Source organism: Ambystoma mexicanum, chromosome 2p, assembly GCF_040938575.1.
Source record: "Ambystoma mexicanum isolate Mex_15411 chromosome 2p, UKY_AmexF1_1, whole genome shotgun sequence".
Classification (NCBI taxonomy): domain Eukaryota; kingdom Metazoa; phylum Chordata; class Amphibia; order Caudata; family Ambystomatidae; genus Ambystoma; species Ambystoma mexicanum.
The window spans coordinates 631,606,198-631,626,414 of NC_090923.1; positions in this window are offsets into that span (position 1 = coordinate 631,606,198).

Here is a 20,217-nt window from a genome sequence, read left to right on the forward strand (position 1 = left end):
GGTGTGCACCATACATGATCCGCCTGCTCCATAAGAGATGCCAGGCCATTGGTTCCAGCCCAATCCGTCTGTCTTCCGTCACGTGGGTGCTGCAGTGATCATCTTCTTCTCATGTCGAAGGTCAAAGAACAAATTAACTATACTCCTCACAGTCAGCTACTTTATCACTATACTGTGCACCCGGCAGGCCTTAAGACGGGAACAAAGGAGGTTCTGGGGCACTCTAACCTTCACACACACATTTCACTCACTCCTTTCCGCGACATCTAGTTCCAAGGTCTCCACCCTCGTTTTGAACTATCATTTTCCCTCCCAGCACCTTACAATACAAATCACATATTTTTTGCTCAACAATGTGCCCTGTCCATCCTCTTTGAACATTTGAGGACTTGTTACTGTGGGTTGATGGTCAAAGGGCACCTGGCGCCATGGAATTCAGGGATCTTGAGGTTTAGTCAGTTATATGGGCTATAACTCGTGGTCGCCTGGGCATGGGCTGGGTCATGCTTTGGCCAGAGTGAGATAACATGCACACCAGGCGCTGGTCTGTGATCACGGCCTTGTAGGGCACATTCCTCTCGAAAATCTTTGCAACACTGTGGGACAATGAATAGGTGTTGTGGAAGTTGGGGGTATGGGCTGTCAGATGGGAGCTTGGGCATGGCTGTAGATTGACCTTATCTGGCAATTTGGATCTAGTGTATGCAATGCTGCATTCGGTGCACAGGCCTTCCCTTCTACCTGCGGTTACTAATATATACGCAAAATAGCAATGCTGCTCGCGCCCTATGCTATACTATGTGGGTTGATTATATATGATGATATTGAAGTGGGGACCTTTTGTATTGGGAGGTGGTTCTCTCAACGTCCCTCTTGCCCCCTGGCCCATCATAGTACTTCAAATGCATCTTGCCTCACTTTAAAGTGCCTGGGGGAGTGGGGCAGGGCTTCCTCCTTCCCAACACCTTGGAAGGGGTCATCATCGGTTTGCGATAATGAACCTTCCCTAATTCATGGCCCTGGACTTTTTCTTGGGCCATAACTTGGTGGTGTGTCATTATCCCACGATTATGATGTCTATAATGCTATAATATTGCAGCCTTCTCTCAGAGCTAGGGTTGCCATTGACATGCTATGCCGAGTTATATTTGTGATTGCTTCTCTTGGCTAGTGGTGCCAAGTTGAGCTGTACTGTTGCATGCATATCTCTGAGCGGGCGCCACCAAGCTGGCTTATACTTTTCATGCGCCTCTCACAGCTAGTGTTGCAAATCTTAGTCATAGTTGGTCATGTTTCTCAGAGCTAGCATTACCAGGCTGAGTTGTATTTTTGCATGTTTCTCTCAGATCTAGCATTGCCAAGCTGAGTTATATTTTTGCATGCTTCCTACAAAGCCAGTGCCTCCAAGCTGGTTTGTATTTTTGCATTCGTCTCTCAGAACTAGGATGCTCAGGCTGAGTTAAATTATTGCATGCTTCTTTCTCAGCTTGAACAGCCAAGCTCAGTAATTTGGTTGCCCCAATCTTTCAGAGCTCCCGTCGCCCAGCTAATTGTATTCTTGAGTGCAGTTCTGAGAATTTGTGGACCAAGATGAATTACATTTTTCGTGTGCCTTTCAGAGCTCAGGGGCCAAATTGCGTTGTGCTTAAGCAAGACCTGCTCCACTGTGCGGCCTCCCAACAGGGTTTACAGAAATATGGGAAGAAGCCCAAAGTTATGAAGTGCATCTCTCCCCATACAATTAGACAAGTAGTATTCCAGCACAAGCCTACACAATTACCCCTGAAAATACTGCAGCAGTATTATTGTTTTGGAAAGGGCCACCCAGCTAGCTCTACCTTCTTTGCACTGTTAACCTCATTGCATCAGGCTACTGTTGGGGAAACAAGGCCGGAAACATCACAAGTACCCTCACAGACAACTCCCGCTTGGTGCTAACCTGTTTATAATGTTGGTTGCCAACAAATCTCTTGCCCCACTCGTTGTTTGTAAAACCCTGGATTCCAGAGGCTTATGGGAAAGGCCAATCACTGCTGGCAAGTTCCCAGCCAACGTTTTTGGTCTCGCTGATAGGTACCGGAATCGTACATTGAGCTATGGCTACATTGAGGCGGGTATTACAGTAGTCTTTGGGACAAAATGTCCACTTAATCATGAGCATGTGGGTGCCAATAGCCTGAGCATTAAATACACAGAGGCACAGCACGCCTGCTGTCCTTTCCTTCCTATAACAGTCAAGAGGTGTCCAGGGGTAATTCAAGGGGCAGCAGGTGTATGCGGTTGACCACCAGGCAAGATTGTGCATACAAGGGTTTCAGGGCAGAAGCCACAGGGAGTTTCACATTTTCTAGAAGGTGGGGGGAAGTGGAGGCACAGTGGATAGCCCCTGGAACTTTGCACTTGGGCTTTGTTGCAGCAATGAATCATGTCCTTGTTGATTTACGAATTGGAAAGACAATGTACGTCTGCCGGTTTGTGAATGTCCTTTGCCACATGATCACACAGTTCATCAGCAATTGGTAGCCTGTGAAAGAAATTGTTGTTGTGGCCTAGAAGATCAGCTCCCATTTGAGCCAGGATTACCATGTAAAAAACCCACTATCGCAACTGCAGGTGCATCACGCGTTGGCACGGTACAACCTGAAGACTTCAGTAGCCACCCGTTGGAGTTCTGCTTTGCACATGTTGGACAGGCTCCATCACAGATCTGGATGGGGCCTTTTTAACGCTTTGTCAGTACCAACTGCTGTCTTATGTCTGCTCCATACTGTGGCATTTCAAGGAGGCCACCAAGTAGGTTACTTGTCACAATACATCCCATGTGTCTGCTGAAGCTCAACCTGATCAACGTGGCGAGGGCCCGTACCTTGGCAGGTGATGCCGCTTCTGCACAGAAGGTGAGGGACCTGCCTTCAACCTTGTGTGGTGTTCCACTGGTAGATGAATTTAAACATAACAGTGAGTGCCTTCTGACTTCCTTTATGTCAGACACTGAGATGTATAGCAGGATTGTTTAGTGGTGGGTGTGGTTGGAAATCGAAAGCTGTACAAGTGTGAAAATGTGACAGGTGTTCTGGAGTGTCCTGCACTTTATGTAAAGTCTAATATGTATTTGTATCGATGCTGCTACCTGTGTTCAATATGCATCACACATGTTATGGTGCTCGAATTTGTTATAATATTTGAACTAGTGATCACCAGTGCACTGATCACAAATCATAAATCTGTTCTGATATGTTTATTTGTGTACAGTTATATTTCGTAACAAATAAAATAACAAATACACTTAGTATTTGCATTACTATTGAATATATATTTGGATATGCGTATATGAAAATACATAAGAAAAAAAGTTAAAGTGGCTGCTTTCTATGCACATGCCCCATGGGAGGTGGACTTGCAGAAAGCATCACAAGGAGGAAACACTGTGCAAATGTGCAAGGATGCTATGCTGCAGCACTTGCAACATCAAAAGGAGAAAGGACGCAGATAGCACCAACCAGTCCAAATTTTGCCAATTACACCAGGAATGTCAAGCTCAAGATTAACTGCACCAGCAGGCTGCACATTAATGGCAGTAAGCACAAAAGTGATGGGTGGAAGGTTTTGAATAAATCTGAACCACTGGCATTGCTCTGGGCAACCTTCCACGCCACCGTTTTTTAGCCCGTCTGTGCCATCAAAAAAGGGTCCAGCCATATGCAAATCAGTCAGGTACTGCCACCAATGGTAGCAGCCCAGTCCGAACTGCTAGGCCAGGTCTCCTCTGCACGGAAACACAAGCAACCCCAGACATGTTTCGGCCTTCTTGGGCCTCCTCAGTGAGGTGCAGCTTGGTTATCTATGGCGCAGCGAGCAAGGGACCCACGTCTGGGCATACCCTCTCTCACATAGTGAGACAAACAGTAAGCACAAAAGTGATGGGTGGGAGGTTTTGAATGAATCTGAACCACTGGCATTGCTCTGGGCAACCTTCCACACCACCGTTTTTTAGCCCGTCTGCGCCATTGCAAAAGGGGCCCAGCCATATGCAAATCAGTCAGGTACTGCCACCAATGGTAGCAGCCCAGCCCGAACTGCGAGGCCTGGTCCCCTCTGCACGGAAACACAAGCAACCCCAGACATGTTTCGGCCTTGTTGGGCCTCCTCAGTGAGGTGCAGCTTGGTTCCCTATGGCACAGCGAGCAAGGGACCCACGTCTGGGCATACCCTCTCTCACATAGTGAGACAAACAGTAAGCACAAAAGTGATGGGTGGAAGGTTTTGAATGAATCTGAACCACTGGCATTGCTCTGGGCAACCTTCCACACCACCATTTTTTAGCCCGTCTGCGCCATTGCAAAAGGGGTCCAGCCATATGCAAATCAGTCAGGTACTGCCACCAATGGTAGCAGCCCAGCCTGAACTGCTAGGCCAGGTCCCCTCTGCATGGAAACACAAGCAACCCCAGACATGTTTCGGCCTTGTTGGGCCTCCTCAGTGAGGTGCAGCTTGGTTCTCTATGGCGCAGCGAGCAAGGGTCTGGGCATACCCTCTCTCACATAGTGAGACAAACAGTAAGCACAAAAGTGATGGTGGAAGGTTTTGAATTAATCTGAACCACTGGCATTGCTCTGGACACCTTACTGGCACCTCAAAGGTTTTTGAGCATTCTGGGTTTAGCATACACAGAGGAGGATCTGTGGGACACCCTGCTCAGTGACTGGGGTTGTCTTGAATTCAATAGGGTCATTGTTAGGAACAGACAGTGGACCATCATCCACACAGATGTTTGATGCCTACCCTACTAGACCCTTCACTAGTGGGAAGGGGTGATGACCCAATACAGTATTGGTACAGCAAACAATCCTGGCCACTGTCTCTAATCACAAGAGAATTCTTGCACTGCTGCCTGTTGAGCAATTGACATTTGTGAAAATGAATAGTCACTTCAATATATATTTGGATATGAACATATAAAAATAGATTAGAAAAAATAAATACTTGGTTGCAATTGTAAATAAGTATTTTAAAAAACATTAAATTAAAATGATAGGAATCATAAGTTGAGCTTCTGCAGCATAAATTATGTGTGATTCCTACGCCAACACGTGTTTCACACTGTGGAAACTGTATTGCCACTATGAGTGCTTCTTCAGGGCTTACTATAGAGCAAAAATAAGCAATGTGTCACTATATTTATTGTTTTTTCAAAGTGTGCGCTTTCATTACACATCCATTTTTCATATACATACCATTGCGGTTCCTCTAAATCCATATATTATGTTCTATTAGTTGCCTTAATATGCCATCATTTGTAGTTCAAGTATGTGATTTCCCATCTGTCGAAAAACAAGATGGACTCCTTGCATAGTTTCATGTTAGCAAATGTTTGTTTTTACTAAAAATTGGCATTGGGATAACGAAATTTTAAGGTATTGATAGAAGCAATGTTTACCTAGAGATGCGTAGTGGATTCCCTCTTAGGGCCTCTTGACTCTTGAAATATGCAAGGTGTCCATAGTCATCATGGCACCAAGAGTGCTTGGGAACGTTTGGCCAGCAGTGCAGTCTCCCAATGGCCAGAGAAGGTCTCCTCTTCAGCTCAAATCTTGGCAAGGCCAACTTAGCCTTTCATCCTTTCGAGGTCGATATATGAATAGCAAATCTGTGTCATTATGGTGTATGCCTCCCCATAGTGTATGCACTCTCCTGAGTCATGTTTGTCTATCTTATTCAACTGGTAGTTCATTTTGATATGACCCAATCTAAGCCTGTTCAGTATTCTGTCGTGTTTCCTAAGCAAGTTTTCTGACCATCTTTCTTAACCCCGTCTGCTTTCTGCAGGTTGCCTATCCCTTCAAGAGAAGATTATCCACTACTGTCTAACCCATACTCTGCGATCCTCTAGTTCGGAACTCCTTACTGTTCCTCGTTATCATTTGGATCGTTGGAGTGGTTGCGCATTCTCTGCGTCTGGCCCTAAACTATGGAATTCTCTTCCAGCTTCTCTACGTAATATTCAGGACTTTAGTCTATTTAGAACAAAACTCAAGACTGATCTTTTTGTCTGAGATCTGATCTTTTTATTGTCTTGTTTTATTTTGCATCTTCTTTAGCGCCAGGATGCCTCTGGTGAAAGTCTGCGCTTTATAAGATTGAAATAGATAGAAATAGATAGATTTTATTTATTTATTTATTGGGCAGGTGTTTCAAGGATAGGTAGATAGATAGAACAGGTCGTAGCAGTGCATCCCTTTGTTGCTCCTGACCCATTTCTCTTGCCAGTCTATTGTGATTGCCTTCTTTATCATACCCTTTATTTCCCCGTCACTTAAATGTATATTAATATCCAGTGTTTTTGATGGCAATGCCAGGGTTAGCAAAGAGGGAGTCATTGACAGCAACTCCTATCCCGAAACGATGTCCCTGCCACACAAGCAACTTACATCATCTCATGGTGATGCACTCTTGTCAGTCAACTACACTTGTGTTTTTTGTTAAACTATGGCAACAAGTGATGGGTTTAGGTTTCTAGTTGATGTGATAGAGAGCCGGGCCCATACTCACGTTTATACTGATGCCTCTACGAGTATTCACCCTGATTCTCTCGTGCCTTTAAGCCCAGTTAAATGCAAACCCTTTCGTTAACCTTTTTTTAATTAAGTTTTTAAACATCAAAAGACTAAAACAAAGGAAGCAAATCGAACATTCACTGTTGTAACAATCAGACATACAGGGGCTCTGCAATGGAAATACAACCTAGGAAAAGAAATACGATCAAAGCACTAATCACGCATGCCATCAACTCCCTCAAGGTTTCTCCAGCTACCCCATATCCTCGTTCCCATTTAGAGACTCTCTGTGGATTTTCAGCCACCCAGTGTAGAGCTATAGCTCTCTTGGCCTCTACCAGGGCCTCAGCTATAAGGAGTTTAGCGTAGTTAGGATATACAGATTTGCCTCATATCCCCAATAAACATAACTTTGGTTCATCCAGGACAGTTTGATTGATTGTGGTAGAACTACGTCCCTGAATTGCGAGCCAGAACCGACAGACCACCGGGCAAAGCCAAATCATATGATAGAATGTGTCTATTGCACATTGACAGCGTAGACAATTGGGGTTTGTGGTGCAGCCACATTTAAACATCAGGTCTCTGGTGTGATAGACCTGATGTAAAATCTTCATTTGAATCAGACGAAAATGAGCCGGGATAGCAACTTTGCGTCGGGACATCAAGGCATCCTGCCTGTCCTCAGCATCAATGGAGGCACCATCGAACTCCCATTTCCTTTGGAGTTCTGTTAAGGGGCAACGGGAAAAGTTAAGCACCACTTGTTGCAGTGTCCAGATCGCCTTTTTTTTACTATCTTTTCCTTTTTTAGGTTAGCTTCTATGGGGTCTTGATCTGGGCAGTGAAAATCCCCATGGGGTTCCTGTTGCAAAGCATCCTGGAATTGGATGGAGTAGAAGTCGTCGTCTGATGGCCATAGTCGTATGGCATGTTTCAGATCCTGAAACTTTATAATGCGTCCTTCATTCAACACGTCCCTTAGAAGTCGTATGTTGTTCAAAATCCAGCTTGTTGAGTTCGGGCAGATCTCTATTGCACCAGAGGGGAGTTTTCTTAGGCCCAACACTTGCCCAGCCTATCGCTTTAGTAGCTGCCTGAGCACTAAGAACAATCTGTTGAGAGGCTATAGGCACCCTTTTAGTATCAACTTTGGAGTTCAGCATCAAGAGAGGATCGTGTTGTGTCAACCACTGCAATTCGATCCTAATATGAGGATGTCGGGGGCGCCATGCAGCTACTGCCAATTGGAAAGCCCAATAGTACTTTCTTAGCTCAGGAACACCGTTTGCCCCATTCCAGACAGAATTGTAGAGGGTAGACAGTGCAATCCGTGGCTGAGAGCCCTGCCATAGGAGTGGTTTTAGGGCATTTTCGATCCTTGAAAATTCGCTATTGGAGACCTTCACCAGAGTATTCTGAAGAACATATAAATATTTCAGCAAGGTCATTATCTAAAATAGGGCAGCTCGTCCGATTAAGGAAAGGGGAGGGCTGACCAGAATTTGACATCAGCAAGAAATCTATTGGTAACTGGGGTAAGATTGTGTATAGGAAAGGTCTATGGATCATGACATATGTATGCCAAGGTTTTTAAACAGGTCTGAGGCAAGTTAGAATCTACAGTTTATGGGAATCGCCTGAGAACCACCCTGAACTGGAAACAAGATGGAGTTATCCCAGTTGACATGGAGTTCACTGTAAGTTTAGTAGATCTGTAAAATGTACATGGTGCTGACTACGGATGTACACAGTTCTCCCATGTAGAGCAACACATTGTCAGCATATAATGATACTCAATCTCCCTGGCCCGTGAGCCACACAAAGCCTGTCAGCAGGGAATCACTTTGCAGCCAGATTCCATGGCTAGCATAAAAAGTAATGGGGGGGTGGGGCAGCCTTAACGGGTTTCACATTCCAAAATAAAATACTGGGAAGATATACAATTGACCTGAGTCACCGCCCCAGGGTGTCTATATAACAACTGCACCCATTGAATGAAGACTTTCCAGTACCGCTCATATAAATTGCCACTAGACAGAGTGAATCGCTTTATTGAAATCACTCACAATGACAGTGAGTGGGCCCTCAGTGAATGTTGCCCTATATAAAGCTATGTGAAGTCCGCGGATGTTCATATGCGTGGCCCCATCTGGAAGAAATAAAATTATATTTTATTTATATCGCGCTCATATACAAGTGTTTCAAAGCGCGACCAGGCAAAGAGAGGGGAACAGGGGAAAACAAAAACAACGATCTTACTAGGCCCAGTGACATTGAGAACGCGCAAGTGCATGGGAAAAGGGGAAAGGGGGAAAGTGCATAGAAGGGGGGAGAAGTTGAAAGTGAAGAACAGAGGAGAGACAGAATAAATAATAATAAGTTAAATAAATACATTAAGGTGATAAACAGTGGTAGTGCAGCCAGCAAGTGGCAAGTGCTAGGTTAAGCAGATAGGGTATATCTGAATAAGTGCAGAAGAAAAGTGGGTGGGGGACTGTATGGGTACAGATACAGACCCCAGTGCAAGTGGTGGCGGGAAGCAGTGCAGGAGCGTGGCAATGTGAGCAGGTACGTGGGCCCCAAGGACAGAGGGTGGCCAGGTGCATGGTCCCGAGAGAGAAAACAGATCAGCAGGGCCGAAGAGGGGCAAAGGCAGAAGCGAAGAGGAAGGCATTGAGGTATTTCCTTAACAGGAGATGGTTCTCCTCAAGTTTCAAGGTGGCAGTGAGGCTGTTCCAAAGGGAGGCCCCAGCCGAAGACAGAGATCTTCCCCCAGCTCTAAGCCACACTGTTCAGGATGAATTAGCACAGGTAGAACGTTCAGCAGCCTTTGGGCCACAAGTTTAGCTAGTACTTTAGTCTCAGTGTTAATGAGCGATATGGGCCTATACAAGGCACATCTTTCAGTTGCTTTGCGTTCTCGGGGATAACAATGATGGTAGCCTGATGTAGATCAGGGGGAAGCTCACCCTTATTTTTACTACCCAAAAACATCGAAAGCATGCGCTTGGAAACCACATCTTGCATACGTTTCAAGAACTCAGCCGGAAACCCATTACGACCCAGGGACTTGCATGATTAAAGTGGCATCATAGACACTGTCACCTTCTATTCCATAATATCCGCATTCAGGGCTTCTGTCTGCATATTAGTAACAGTGGGGAGAGAGATTTCGTCCAGGAGAGCCACATAAACTGGTTTGGAGCGGTCACCGTGGGCATTATAAAGACCTTTGCAGATGTCAATACCATTCACAACTGTGTTCTCTGTATCTGTCTTGACCTCACTCACATTTTGTGCAGCAGATTCTCATCATTCCAGCCAGGTCAACATTTTTCCGGCTTTGTCCCCTGCCTCATAGACTCTGGCATGGAATGCCAGGTACGATTGACGAGCCGTGTAGGTGGTGCAGTTACAATAGGAATTTGGGATTGCGTCAGTCTTCTCCAATTCTCTGCGGAATGGTCTGAAATAAAATCTCGCTCAAGATCAAAGAGCCCTGTTTCTAACATATTGAGGCTGGCTAGCTTCTTCTTTTCCCTTGCTACAAGAATGGAAATGAACTCCCGCTTGAGGACTGTCTTGTACCCTTCCCTAGTAACACAGGGTCAGGGACTGAGGAGTTTTATTCAAAGTAGTCCTTCGATTTGTGAGCTGCTTCGCAGTCACTTCCAGGAATCCTAAATAATATCGATTTAGTCACCAGGAGAATTGTTTAGGCCCCGGGTGTCCCCACCCCAGTCAGATAGTGCCTATGTTAATATTACTTCTAGGCGTTTTTTAATGCCCACATTTTATGTTTTGTATATATTGATTAAATATGTGAACTTTAAGCATTTTTGTCTATACAAATGATGACATTCTTTGTTTGGTGATATTTGTGAACTATCTGACCATGTGCGTGTGAAGGTGGGAAGCTGTTCTTTGTGGACCCTTGCGTATGCTATTGTCAATTTGTCCTCCTCCACACAGCCCCCGAAAAAAAGATATATCCGGCTACTGTGATTAGCCAATAACGGCCAGCAGTGGAGACTGGTCTGAAATGTCTCGAGGTAGGAATTTTATATCAGCAATCTGAAACAGGTCAGTAGTGGGTACAAAAAAGTAGTCCATTCGCAATAGGGAAAGATGAGCCCCAGACTGAAATGAGTAACATTGATGTCCCGGGTGAAATTCTTACACATTTTTTCAAATTGTTTTGCTTTTCAAATTCAGCACCTGATAAACAGGATGCCTTTTGGCCGCAAGGGGTTCTTTTTTGTCACTGTGGGAGAAATGCTAACCATACATAAGTCAAACTGACCTCTGTCACAAAAGTCTCAAGCCTGATTTTGGCAGGATCGCCACTACGCACATTGGGAAGTCTATCTTGGACCTTGTCAATGTCATCATTAAGTTTAAGGTATGTTTGACAAACTATACTTGTCATTTTTGTAGGAATGCCAATCCCGGGAGGGTGGGTGCATAAACATTAAGGAGCCCCACCATTTCCCCCTTCAGTGTACCCATTATAAGTAAATATTTCTGCCTAACATCCCGGACCATAAATGTCATCCCAAATGGGGTATGTTTATGATTCATAATCAAGACTCCCCTGAAGCCTCTCGCGAACCCTGCGTGCACAGCTGTATCATAATTAGTTTTACTACAAATTGTACATTCATCTCCCATCAAGTGTGTCTCTTGTAGTAGCACAAACGTTGGTTTGTGTCTCTTGAGCAGTTGCAGCACAGTACCCCATTTAATTATGTCACAAAAACCATTGACATTCCAGGCCATACAGAGGAATTTGTTATCTACATCAGTGCCCATTGGACCCATTCGCGGACAGTAAGCAGGATAATATCTATGCGGTTAAAAGCGCACATCGCTCCAAATACACAAAAGGACAGGTGCACACTGATCGTGAACTAACACCCCAACAACTCCAATAACTTTCCTCACCCTATACAACCTAGAAACATGATGTATATGTCGCCCAACATAGAACTGAAAACTGTGTCTAACCGTAGGGGGGACAGAAGACCATAGAGAAATAAACATACCCCTCTATTAACCCTTAGCATACCCTTAATTAAGTCAACATGTCCAGCCAGGAATTTCACAGCACAATATGTTCCTCCAATTATAGCTTGCATTCCATGTTTGACTTTGGGGGCACAAAAAAGCATCGATCATCGTGTGGCAGAAGGGGCGCAGCTGTTGTCTCATTTATATGCAAAATCCCAGTTGGTAGCATGGAATCAGCAATCGGCAAAGGCTGGCCATTGTTAGCATTGTGTCTGTGACTGTTCAGGCCTGCGATTCTGTTGTAATTCAAGCCAATCCCTTGTATGTGTTGGGGTCTGTAAAGAACAAGGTGTGGTAATTGCAGTAACTATTTAGGTTGGCGCAGTACTATAGAGCATACTTAATGTTCATGGCATGTAGTCTCTTCTTGACAGACTCAAACGACTGCCTGGCCTCGTGCACTGCACAGGTTAATTCAAGAAAAACAGCAAAACACGTACCCTGCCAATGTAGGGCTCCCCTTTTCTCTGCAGCCTGCAGTATTGTATCACAATCTCAATAGTTCCAAGGCTTGACCACAATCGCTCTAGAAGGAGAACCAGGGTGTGGAGGCGCAGCCGGGATTCTATGTGCTCTTTCCCTGGTGAAGAAATTGGAGAGGCCAGTGGGGCCACCAAGTCTTTAAACCAGGATTCCAAATAAGGTTCTACATGGGGTTGTGGGGGCTCTCAGAACTCTCACAGAGGCCAACCGCCGGACATTATTGTGTCTGGATTTCCCTTTTGCATCTTCGATTCGTTCTTTAAGAGCCTTGGTCCTGTGCAAAGATCTTTCTAGCTGGTTTTAATTAAAGCCAGTCGATGTCTGAGACTAAGGTTTCAGTCTCCTCCATGTGACCAGAAATCTTATGCAGGTCTTAATGACAGGGGTCCGGGCTGGTCAGCACCTTTTGCAGCCTGCATGGTCCACAGACAGTACAATAGTCCACCGACATCTGGAAAATTCCAGGCATGAGGAGGAGGAATTAAAATCACTTGTTTTTTGTGAAAAAATGGCAGCTCTTAAAAGAACCTTTTTTTAATGTGTTGGGGGTTTTATATACCGAACTAGCAAATGTTCTACTGAATCTAATTAGTTTTTCTAACTTTCCCAAAAACTGCTTCTAATTTTGTTTTCTGTTTTTCATTTTTATTTACTACAACTACTAAAAATACTTCACTACATATATCACCTGTTCACAAAAACTGTTTCAGTGCATTTTGCATATTCAAAAGAAAAATCTGATTTCTGACCTCAGTCAAATGCACTCCATCGCCTCGAAAAGTATTAACAATATCAAACTTGATGTTTTCATAGTGTAAAAATGTCATTCCAACATCCTGCAAAAAAGCAGATACAGCTTTGTTTACATTGCGCCTTGCTTTCTCGATTTGTGAACAAAATAAAATAGAACGGTTCCACATTTATCTTTCAGCTATCTGAGAAAAAACATCTTCAAACATGAAAGCAGTTCCGTTAACTTTGCAAATGTTTCCTTCATAGCAGACTGCAAGAACATTCCAGTGTCATAGCCCAAACTATTGCCTCCACACTAAACTACAATGATGCCTGGATGCTTCAACGTAACCATACTCTCACAAAACAGGAGCCATTCCACCCACTCCATTGCTTGGACTCCATACCACGAAACTTCAAATTCTTCAAATCCAAGATTCTCAGGTAATCCACACTGCTCATACTACACCTTTAATCAATGAATCCAAGAACGGTATACCATCCAGACACTCTCCGTCCTCAAAGCCATAGCCATAGCCATCTTCACTGCACACAACAAAAATAACTCTTGCTGCCCTGTCTTCCTGTACACCACAACCAGAAAACCTGATTTTCTAATCCCCTGATGTCCATGGACGTCCATAGCACAAAGCAGCCCGTGAACCATTTTTACTTTCATGTTTGTAACACTCCCTTATTGACTGATTTCAAACAGTCACACATCCATCCACCAATCACATCCAAAAACTCTACATATAAACCTGTCATCTCAGTTGAACACTTCAGATGTACTCTTCACCTCTCAGAGTACATATCTCCTGTTACTCACAACCACCTCCTTCAAAAAATACTGTGAAACTCTCCAAGATTTCTATTTGCACATTCAACAACATCTGCATCTAACAAGAGATAGTACAGGTATGTTTATATTTGTAAGTATTTTTTTCAACAGTTTTACAAATATATATATATATATATATATATATATATATATATATATATATATATATATATATATACAGCGTTGCAGCCACTTACCCAGTAATAAGCTTCTCAATACACATACTCTCTTTTTTAGCCACTCTGTCATATGCCATGTATTGCACCATATCGTACCTGGTCACATCAACTGGCAGTTACTTACATGTACTGCTAGCATATTAAACTTCCACACACCTAGTACTACTTAAAAATGTTACACAAATCTTTTACATCTGCTTTTCCTTTCTTTAAAAAAAAAGTTACACACAGTGCTGCTGTAAATGCACACATGCATTTTTTAACTTTCAACGAAATACTCCTAAAAAGAAACATTTTTAAACTCAGAGCATTTTCTATTTTTCATTCCAAATAAATGTCATACTTTCCAACCTGCTCACACATATGTGTATGCTACCAAAGTATCTATATAGAACACTTCACCTTACACATAAAGTACTGTTCATTTCTAAACACTACTATAAGACACCCAACACTGCTCCAACTACAATGTACCATTGCATTGCCACTAGGCCACAGTTTCCCTAATAAAATGTCTTTTAAAATAGTACACCAAAAACACAGCACTTATTCAACTAAGTAACCATACAAAGTATTATCCTATTTTTTATCTTCACAAAGAAACAGGTACATATTCCATAAACGCTATGCTTAATTGTACGACAATCATAAATACTGTATATACTTCAATTATAAAACTCCACCATATTACAAATACTGTATACTACCCCTACAGTACCTATATTTACTATACACATGTACTATAGTACTATGATATGTGTGGCCAGTAACCAGATTCTTGTGGGCATGGCCTACGGCCAAGCCCCGCATATCTGGCCACAACCACCACAATAGAATGAAACCATATAACAAGTGTGTATAATACATCTTCAAATAACAAGACTCACCCTGAACCTCTCCACTCCATAGGATGTCTGCAGACAGTAAAATTGACCGCAGGCTCAGTGGCACATGCACTGCTTTTTTTCCACCTATAACAACTGCTCCCAATCAACTTTTTTCCACTCCCCCACCCTTTCCAGGCCCTCTTTCAGCCACAAAATCACCCCAAATGTATTTTCCCCACCCTTTTCTCACCATGGTCCGCGGATCCAAAATGGCGACCGTTAAAAAAATGATGACATCCCTCACATTTTTAAACATCCAATCAACATGTGCCTTTGATGTCCGCGGACAGCAAGCCACCCTTCAATTGGTCCTGAGGTGTCTGTGGACCCCAAATCAGGAAATGGGTCTGCGGACCGGACCCAGCTAGCCCTAATATGTTTGGACCTACTTTTTGGCAATTTTTTAAGAACTACTGAACGGATTTACACCAAATTTGCAAAAGCACGCTTTCAGGACCAAGATACCACTACTAGTGCAAATTTGGTGGAAATCCGTACAGCGGATTGGTCTGTAGGTGTCAGCAAAACTTTGTTTCCATTGCGTCTATGAGGATTTCAAAAATGTTGGGATCACCCCTATAACTTTGTCCCCCCTGGACGAAACCACACCAGACTTGGCAATATCATTCTGGGGTGGCCATATACATATTTTGCAAGGTTTGGTGATAATTCATCAAACAGCATAAACGTTATAAGCTACCCAAAAAGTGCTATTTCTATTTGTTGAGCAAATCTACCATAACTACAGGGCCACATTAGCTACCCTGTAGTTATGGTTAAATTGCTCAACCAATAGGAAGCACACTTTTTGGGTGGCTTATAACTTGCCCCCCCTGGATAAATCCTCACCAAACCTGGCAGAAAGGTATATGGCCCCGTCAGACTGATTCTGCGAGGATCAGTGCGGTTTCGTGCGGGGGGAGGGAAGTTATAGGGCGTCCCAAAATGTGTGTTTTTTCCCATAGACGCAATGGAAAAAATGCTGTTCATGCCTAAAACCGCTAGCTGGATTTTCACCAAATTTATGCCAGGAGTGGCGGCTTGGTCCTGAAAGCAGGCTTTTGTAAATTTTGTGTAAATCCGTTCAGTAATTATTTTTAAAAGGGCCAAAAAGTAGGTAAACAAATGTGTGATATCTGGGTTAGGTCCACAGACTCACTTTGCTGTTCGGACCATGGAAGGGCCTCCGATCGGACCATAGGACAGCGTGATGTCTGTGGACATCGAACGCGCCCACTGATTGGATGGTGAAAAGCTTGAGGTGCATAATATTTTTGGGAAACGTCGGCATGTTGGATTCATGGACAGTGCCCGTTGTCCACGAACATCGCAGTAGTAACATATAAAAAACACAACATTGCACTTGTCAAACTAATTAAACAATTTCTGGGGAGGTGAGGGGTGATGCGGATGGGATATGGCCATGAAAAGCCAAAACACGTGCCGTTTTCCATCTTCGAAATTTGCAGACAGTTTGGGACATCCCTGTAATGTTCGTGCACATCTCAGATGTTCAGGGACATCCATAGATATTTTTGCATTACAGGGCTGGTGAAGAGCAGTTTTTGGGTGATGCATAACTTTGACGCCACTCAATGAAACTGTATGAAATTGCGTGATATTATTCTAGACGCAGCTGTTTTGCCACCAAAATTAGAGGGGGGCCCGAAAAAATTTGAAAGGCTTATGGATTTGGTGCTGTTTCACAAATCTGCACAAATGTTTGCAAAAAGATTAAAGACCCAGATTTGAATGCTTTTGCAAAGTTTGGTGGGATCTTGTGAAGAGGGTGCACAATTAGAGGGGGGTTTTCAATTGTTTTTAGATGGGTTATAACTTTGTTGTCGTTTGACGAATGTGTATAAAAGATTTTAGAAAGATTATAGACCAAACCTTGAATTTTCTTGCAAGGTCTGAATGGATTTTGTCAACTGAGAGCAAAGTTATATGACTATTTTATGTATGTACATTTTGACACTTTTCAAAAAATAAAACATGGATGGATTTGCAGGAAAGATGTGCAAGGAGCATTGGCAAGGACTTGAAAGCATGGTTTTGCAAATGTGCCTGTGTTTTTAATTTTTGAAAAGTGTCATAATGTAGGTACCAAAAATAGTGATATACCATTGGTCGCTGAGGTATAGCTATGTGATGAAGTTTTTCAAAATCAGGATAGATTTGAATGGGAAAAAGAATTTTGCCAGTGGCTAAAATTTTGTCTGTGGCTGCAGCCCGAAGTGCTGCACAGGATTGCATGAACAGATCTCCGTGACTATCGCTGCATACACTCCGAGACAATGCTAATCAGCCGATAATGACCAAGTATGCCAAACAAGGTGCCCACGTGGTCACCAGGCCACCCCTTGAAATCATTACCCACCGTTATTTATGACCATAGTGGGACAAGGTACTGGGATTAAATGCTGGAATCATTTCCACAACCTTGCAGCAATGACTGGCTCACAATCCACATGCTTTAAAAAAGACTCTGGAGAGTCGAATTACACGTCAGCTGAGTTCTAACAATAAATATAGCATGAAGAATGGTTTTGAAGACTGCTTCATTCTGACAACAGTTCTTATTGAATAACCCAGTGCTCAGGTGAACAGGGCTCACCCTCCTATTCGAAACCTAACACTTGAAGAACGAAGGGCACCTTCACAAAAGAACCCATCACCAGCGGCATGTTAATCTATTTAAAGTACTAGATGAAGTGCAGTGAGCTACCCATTCTATCGCCCTGCAATTACTTGATAATGGTGTACTCTGATTTGATTATTGGGGCATGCAGCATGGCAGAACCCTAGGTTTGAATGGGAAGAAATATTTTTATTGCGGCCACAGCCTGAAGTGCCGTACTGAATGACAACAAGCCTGTGCAAGTAGCATCAGCAGGGACCTGAAAGCATGGTTTTGCAAATCTGTTTTGTGTTTTATTTTTCCAAAGTGTCCAAATGAAAGCAGAAAAAATAGTTATATAGGTTTGGTGCAAGACACTGGGGCTTGCCATCGGCATGCGGCATGGCTGAAGCTCTAGGTTGAAATGGGAAAGAAAATTCTGCTTGCGGCTGCAGTTCGGAGTGCTGGACGGGATTGCAGCAAACTTGCGCGAGAAGCATCAGCAAGGATCTGAATGGATGCTTTTGCAAATCTGTCCTGTGTTTTATTTATTTGAATGTGTGGAAACGCAAGTACAAATAATAGTGATATAACTGTTCTGCTGTGGGCAATGGCACAAAAAATGATGATATACGTTTGGTTCATGGACAATGGGCCTGGCCCTTGGAAAGGACGTATGCCTACTTTGATTTACTTATTAGGGCATGCAGCATGGCCGAATCTGTAGGTTTAAATGGGACAAAAAAAAAATCTGCTTGTGACTGCAGCCCGGAGTGTTTGACGGGATTGCAGCAAAGTTGTGGGCATGCCGCATGGCCGAAGCTGCAGGTTTAAATGGGGGGGAAAAAATCTGGTTGTGGCTGCAGCCGTGAGTGCTGGACGTGATTGTAGCAAAGATGTGCGAGGAGCATCAGCAAAGACCTGAAAGGATGCTTTTGGAAATATGTTGTGTGGTTTACTTTTTTGAAATTGTCGAAACATAAGTACGCAAAATAGCTATATAACATTTCTGCCATGCGCAGAGGGCCTGGCCTTTGGCAAGGACAAATGTCTACTCTGATTTGCCTCTTGGGGTATGCGCTTCTGATAACAACTTACATATGTTTGCATTGCAAACAATATGTTTGCTAAAGGAAATTTATAGTTTCATATATGTGAAAAGAGGAATTATTAATAACTTATATACAGTGATGTAACCTTATGAAACACTTTCACTTATGAAAACGTATTCAATTGAGAGAAAAAAACATTATTAAAGGGATATTATGGGGAGAAGTTAGTTAGTGGCCTCCCACCTTGGGATGCTTTGGCACTTCCCTCCTGGGCTCCCATGAGCATGTGTCCATCCGTACTGCCACTTTTATTTATTCACTTTTGTCACTGCACAATGCATATGTGCATTTATAGGAGCATTAATGTACAATTTTTGGGTATAGGTATGGGAAATGTAGATGCAAAAGATTTGTAGAACAGTTTTAAGTGGCAGTTGTGGGTGGAAGTTTAATTTGTTGATAGGCTATGTGTAGAGTTCTTTTTAAGTGATAGGTGGAAATATTTGTGAATGTTGTAAAGCAGGAAATGAGGGAGTGTTACAAACATAACAATAAAAAGAGTAGAAGGGCTGTTTTGTGTGATGGTGTGCATGTGCAATCAGGTTTTTGTAATAAGGCATGGGCTAAATAGGGGAATGCAGAGACTGTGGAAAGTTATAAACGGCAATGGATTATGGTGTTTATTGTATACCAGAGAGAAACATTTCGGTTAGAAATGTGTTTCTGTGCTTTTTTTCTTTTTCTCTAGTATACAATTGTCCATTATGTCCATTATGTCCATTAGCATAGTAGACAATAATAATGGGAATGTTGGGAATCTTACTGAATCTAACTACTTTACTGAAAAATGTCTATATGCCTATTTTTATAGATCTATTTTTTAACTGTGAAAGAAGGTTCCTAAAGGAACCTTTTTAATTTTTCAGGAGAGGCCAGAAAGGTAACTGGGGAGGAAAATGAGGGAAGGGGCACCAACCACACATATGAAGGGGCAAGTGAAGAGGGGAAGATGTTGCCGGTGTGTTCAATCTAAGGCAGAGAGCAGTGTTTCTCATGCTCCTTGATTACAGCTTCAATAGCACTTCGAAATTGCTCCCCCCTGCAGAGTGGTGTGTTGCAGTATAAACAGAGTACTGTGGACTATGGATCAACATCCTCTTTTATTGCTAGCAATGTAGCTGGTGGGATTGTGTGTCCCACAGAAGTATGCTGTGTGGTGTACAGCATTGTTTAAGGAAGATGAGGTAGAAGAAGACAGCCTACTACTTCCTAAGAATGGAACAGCCTTTTGGAGAGCATCGCAGTGGTTGGATTTGGTGTGGCGCGCATGGAGGTGGTCCCATAGAAGTACTGCCCAGTTTGTCCATGACTGGTAGCTTTAGCCTTTGGCACATTTCCAACAGTGGTAAAGAACTGCCACACCCATGATTCTCTCTGGGTGCTAGAGGTACTGCATCTTCCTGGTCTTCTTGATTGTTTTTTGAAGTATTGAGGTTTTTTCGTTGTGTAGGTCCTCCAGCTGATGTGGTGGTGAATCATGGGCAGGAGGGAAGGCAATAGCTGATGCCATTTTTAAATTAAATAGAAGTTTTCATAATATTCTTCGATGTATGTGCTGTGTGCTATATTGTTAATGTACTATGAGTAAGAATAGGTGTAGCAGCTGTGCAAGGGTACATTTTGAGCTTCAACGTTCCTAGATGAGCTGAAAAATGCAGTTCTAAACTGTTCGCGAAGCACGGACCTGTTCAGGAAGTGCGGTTGCGTTCGTGGACAGGTCATCATGCTGCGCGCGA